We start from the raw sequence: 6000 nt of genomic DNA, 5'->3' as shown, positions 1-6000 counted from the left end.
ATCCCTAGAACCTGTGAATATTTTAGGCAAAGGGGAATTAAGTTTGCAGATGAATTAAGGTTGCTAATCAGCCGACCCTAATATGGGGAGATTATCCTGGATTATTCAAGTGGGGCCAGTGTAATAACAAAGGTCTTTATAATGAGAAGAAAGAGGCAGAAAGGAGAGAACCAGAGGGATGGTAGTGTGAGAAGAACTTGGCCCGACCTTGCTGACTGAATGGAGGATGGAAGGAGGAGGCCATGAGCCAAAGAATATGGGTAGCCTCTAGAATCTCGAAAGACAAGGAAATAGATTTTCCCCTAGAGACTCCAGGAGGAATATAGCTCTGCTGATCACCTTAATTTTAGCCTAGAGAGACCCATTTCAGACTTCTGAACTCCAGGATTGTAGCTAATAAATCTGTGTTGTTTTAAGCCTAAATTTGTGTTAATTTGTTACAGCAGCAATAGAAAACTAGTATTACAGGGTTAATGTATCCTAATAACATAGGATTCTGGGTTAATGGTTCTTTTCTTTGAACACTTGATAAACACTGTGCCACTTCTTTCTGGTCTCCATGGTTTCTTTTTCTTTCTCTTTTTTTAAAAAAAATAGATTTATTTATTTATTTTTGGCTGCATTGAGTCTTTGTTGCTGTGCGTGGGCTTTCTCTAGTTGAGGAGAGCGGTGGCTACTCTTCGTTGCGGTGCACGAGCTTCTCATTGAGGTGGCTTCAGTAGTTGTGGCATGCGGGCTCTAGAGCACAGGCTCAGTAGTTGTGGCACATGGGCTTAGTGGCTTCTCGCCATGTGGGATCTTCCTGGACCAGGGCTTGAACCCGCGTCCCCTGCATTGGCAGGCAGATTCTTAATCACTGCGCCACCAGGGAAGCCTCTCTCCATGGTTTCTGATGAGAAATCTGCTGCTGTTTGAACTGGTTTTTGCCCTATAGGCAAGGTGTCATTTTCCTCTGGTTGCTTTCAAGAATTTTTGTCTTTGGTTTTCAGAAGTTTAATTATGATATATCTTGTTATGTGTTCCTTTGGGTTAATCCTGTTTGGGCTTTGCTCAGTTTCTTGAGTCTGTAGGATTATGTACTGTATCTTGCCAAATCTGAGAAGTTTTCAGCCATTGTTGCTTTGACTTTTTTTTTCAGCCCTGCCCTCTTTATCCTCTCCTTCTGGGACTGTTATGATACAAATGTTACATTTTTTGTTACAGGCCCACAGATCCCTGAGACTCTGGGTTTTTTTGTTTTTGTTTTTTGTTTTTTCCTTCTGTCTTCTTCTTCTTCGTCTTCTTTTTTTTTTTTGGTCTAATTTTTCTCCGTTGTTCAGATTGAGTAATTTCTATTGTCCTATCTTCCAGTTCACAGATTTTTTTCCCCCTCTGTCCTATCCATTCTACCTTTGAGCTCATCCACTGAGCTTTTAATTTGGTTATTGCATTTTTCAGTTCTAGAGTTTTCATTTGGTTCTTCTTGATAGCTTCTATCTGTTTGCTGAGGTTCTCTATGTCATTTGTTTCAGTGGGTTTGTAATTGCTTCTTGAAGCATATTTATCATGGCTACCTGAAAATAATTCTAATATCTCTATCATCTTGGTGTTGGTTGACATTTAAAAAATATTTTTATTTTATATTGGAGTATAGTTGATTAAAAATGTTGTGTTAGTTTCAGGTGTACAGCAAAGTGATTCAGTTACACATATACATGTATCTATTCTTTTTAAAATTCTTTTCCCGTTTGGGTTATTACAGAATATTGAGCAGAGTTCCCTGTGCTATACAGTAGGTCCTTGTGGGTTCTCTATTTTAAATATAGCCGTGTGTACGTGTCAATCCCAAACTCCTAGTTTATCCCCCCCCCACAACCTTTTCCCTTTGGTAACCATAATGTTTTTTTCTAAGTCTTTTGCGATGGTCCAGCCACCGCAGGGGGTCTTCCAGGTCCCGACGGAGAGGGGTAAGGGACTGAATAGCACCGGGAATATGGGGTCAGAAGGACCAAGACAACTGATGGTTGCAAGGTGCTTTATTTAGAATCTACTGAATCTTATATAGACAGAAGAGGAACTCATTATTGGACAATGAACCCATAGAATTGCTTATCGTCTCAGTTCAGTCACCACCATGGACGTCAACAAGTTTACAACGACCATCCTTGAACATTATCTTCCCTTAACCAGGCACACACACAGCCCCCAGCCATAAGGAACAACCAGGACTCTCAGTTCCCTGAGGTCTCCTGGCTTGAGATAGCTTTGCTAATCTCTTTTACATTCCTCAGGCCTGGGACAAAGAGTGCATTTCAAGTCAAGGGTAAGGGCTTTGCTTTTTGTGAGAGACATACTGTTTCCTCCAGGAGTTACCTCAGGCTAAGACTGCATGCCTCCCACAGTCTTTGAGTTTGTTTTATAAATAAGTTCATGGGTATCATTTTTTAAAAACTTCCACATATAAGCAATATCATATGATATTTGTCTTTCTCTGTCTGATTTACTTCACTTAGTATGATAATCTCCAGGTTCATCCCTGTTGCTGCAAATGGCATTATTTCATTCTTTTTAATGGCTGAGTAATATTCCATTGTACATATGTACCACGTCTTCTTTATCCATTCATCTGTCGATGGACATTTAGGTGCTTCCATTTCTTGGTTATTGTAAACAGTGCTGCAATGAACATGTATCCTTTCGAACCAAGGTTTTCTCCTGATATATGCCCAGGAGTGGGATTGCTGGATAATATGGTAGCTCCATTTTTAGTTTTTTTAAGGAACCTCCATACTGTTCTCCCTAGTGACTGTACCAATTTACATTCCCACCAACAGTGAAGGAGGATTCCCTTTTCTACACACCCTCTCCGGCATTTATTGTTTGTGGACTTTTTGATGATGGCCATTCTGACTGTGTGAGGTGATACCTCATTGTAGTTTTGATTTGCATTTCTCTAATAATTAGTGTTGAGCATCTTTTCATGTGCCTCTTGGCCATCTGTATGTCTTCTTTGGAGAGATGTCTATTTAGGTCTTCTGCCCATTCTTTGATTGGGTTGTTTGTTTTTTTGATATTGAGCTGCATGAACTGTTTGTAAATTTTGGAGATTATTGGTTGACATTTTTTTATTCAGTTTGAGATCTTCCTGGTTCTGGGTATGATGAGTGATTTCCTATTGAAACCTGGACATTTTTGCATTTTGTTATAGACTCTGGCTCTTATTTAAGCCTTCCATTTTGAATGGCTTATTTTGTACACCAGTCCTGCAGGGAAAGAAGGGGCACTACCTCATTACCACCATGTGGAGGTAGAAGTCCAGGTTCCCCATTTGGCCTCCACTGACACTTGAGGGGCTGGGACTTCTCCTTACTGCTGGGCTGGGCAGGGGGATTAGTTTCAGCATCCCACATGGTCTCCACTAACACTGCCAGGAATGGGGGAGAGCCTCATTACTGGTCTGTGGGGATGGGCTCCTTACCTGGCCTTCTCTGACACTACCCCAGGGTGGGGTGTCTCATTACAGCTTCATGAGGTTGGTAGTCTAGGCTCCCTTCTTGGCCTTTGCTGGTGGGGGGCCACAGTTTTTTAGTTGGTGTTTGGCTGGAGAAGAGTGGTTATTGTCTGGAAGTTTCTGTTTTTGTAGGCTACCCCTTTCCTGGTCTTTTGGCTAGAGAGCAGACTTTTTAAAAAAATAAATTTATTTATTTATTATTTATTTTTGGTTGCATTGCGTCTTCGTTGCTGTGCGCGGGCTTTCTCTAGTTGCGGTGAGTGGGGGCTACTCTTCGTTGTGGTGCGCGAGCTTCTCATTGCGGTGGCTTCTCTTGCTGTGGAGCACGGGCTCTAGGCGCGCAGGCTTCAGTAGTTGTGGCACGCAGGCTCAGTAGTTGTGGCTCGTGAGCTCTAGAGCACAGGCTTAGTAGTTGTGGTGCACGGGCTTAGTTGTTCTGTGGCATGTGGGATCTTCCCAGACCAGGGCTCGAACCGGTGTCCCCTGCATTGGCAGGTGGATTTTTAACCACTGCACCATCAGGGAAGTCCCTAGAGAGCCGACTTTTATTGGAGCTTTATTTTGGTCTGTGCATGCTGGTATTTCCAGGTTGCTGACCTCTCTAGCATCCAGTCTGGGATGTATGAGGGAAAAAGAAACCCACAGAACTCACTACCATGTTGTGTCCTGGGTCCTAAGGTCCTAGCCAGTCTGCTTTCTTTTTTCCACTTTTCAGAATCTTCATATGTTTGTTTTACATATAATGTCCAGGGTTTTCAGTTGTATTTAATGGGAGCAATAGAGAAAAGCAAGTCTACGCCATCTTTCCCAAAGCAGAAGTCTTCCCCCAACAAACAAATCAACATACAAACACATTGTATATCTGTGTATGCTATAGATGTTTTGTGAAAAATCCTGAAAAGGGAGCAAAACCATTCATTGGGGGAAATACTCCCAAGTCAAAAAACTTGATTTCTTTTTTCCTTCCTTCCGTCCATCCTTTGGGGGGAGAAAGGATCAAAGGTTTCCCGGTTGGATTTTGGTAAAGGTGACATAGACTGAATCTTCCTTGTATTGCTAAAAGTGGTAAGATTCTGCTCCAAGCAGGGATAAAGGGAATATGCATGATGGTCCTTGTTGCTATCTGGGGGGGAATTCCCTGCTATGTGTCCAGGGGATGGAGTTAGGTACCCAAACCTATGTTGGGTTTTACCCAAACCTACATTGGTAGCTCTGGATACACCTGGGTAAATCTAGATTTCACTACTCTGAACACTTTTAAAGCAAAGTGAGTTTTGTCCGTGTGTATTTAGATGAGCCTAGCTTTGGGATTTGCTGCGTCTCACTTCACGTACAGCTTTCCTCCCCTGTCAAGCTGTCTCTGCCACCGATGTCAACTGAGGGTGAAAGGAGAATGGGCAATCATAACCAACAAGCCCCTCTAAGTGTACATGTGTGAAGACTGTACCTTGATTTGCAATTTCCAGAGCATGGATACTTCCATTACACTGCATCTTAACGTCATCAAAAAACCCTAAAGAATCAAATCAGATGAGGCGATTCCTCATTTCCAACTTTCCTTCCAACAAAAAGCTACAAAGTAACTTAACACTTAGGAAGTAAAGACATTCATTTACCCAAGTGAAGCTGTGAAAGAAATTAGTTGCACCTAAATGAGACAATAAAAACTAGACAAGATTGTAACCTGTGAGTTGTGTATCATTATCAGTTGAAGGAGATGGCCTTGGGGATTCATGACACAGGAGACAGAACTCATCTCTAAAAGTGGGTTGAGAGTGTTCACTTGTGATTCAGACAGCATCGTCTTGGGAGTATGTAGGTCCTAGGTGTTGTGTCTTGGTCTCAAATCTCTGACCTTTAAGTACCTGTACTGTGGTTAAAAATTTAACCCAGTAATTTTGACCTACCTGAGCCAGTAAATTTGCTATCCAGATCTGTGTAAGGGACGTTATGAATTAAAACGTTTGATCTTTAAGAGAATCTATTGTATGAGCCTTCAATTTGGGAAGTAAAGTTTTAGACTTGAGATTTTAAGAGGACTAAGATAATTTCATAAATGTTTATAAGTTTGATTTATTAGACCTATAGGGTTGAATAAGGGTTTAGAAAGATTTTGCCTGATGGGGTGGTGTGCCCTGTCAGGCATTTAAAGTATTTAAAAATATGTATATTAAATGCCATGTAGTTTAAAATATTTCAGGAGATCTTTAAATTTTATTTTTCAAAAGGGTAAGTCTAGCATAATGCTTAAGAGCAGGGACTCTGGGAGCAGGTTGTGTAGGTTAGGCATCATCAAACTATGTCCAGCTGCCTGTTTTTGTACAGTCCGTGAGCTGAGAATGGTTTTGACATTTTTAAATGTTTGAAAAAAATCAAAAGAAGTAAAATATTTTGTGACATGAAAAAAAGATATAAAATTCAAACTTCAGTGTCCATAAAAAGTTTTATTGAATCACAGACATAGTCATTCCTTTACGTACCATCCATGGTTGCTTTCATGCTACAATGGC

This window comes from Eubalaena glacialis, chromosome 11 (genome assembly GCF_028564815.1).
Source record: "Eubalaena glacialis isolate mEubGla1 chromosome 11, mEubGla1.1.hap2.+ XY, whole genome shotgun sequence".
NCBI classification, from domain to species: Eukaryota; Metazoa; Chordata; class Mammalia; order Artiodactyla; family Balaenidae; genus Eubalaena; species Eubalaena glacialis.
This window is presented reverse-complemented; position numbering follows the sequence as displayed.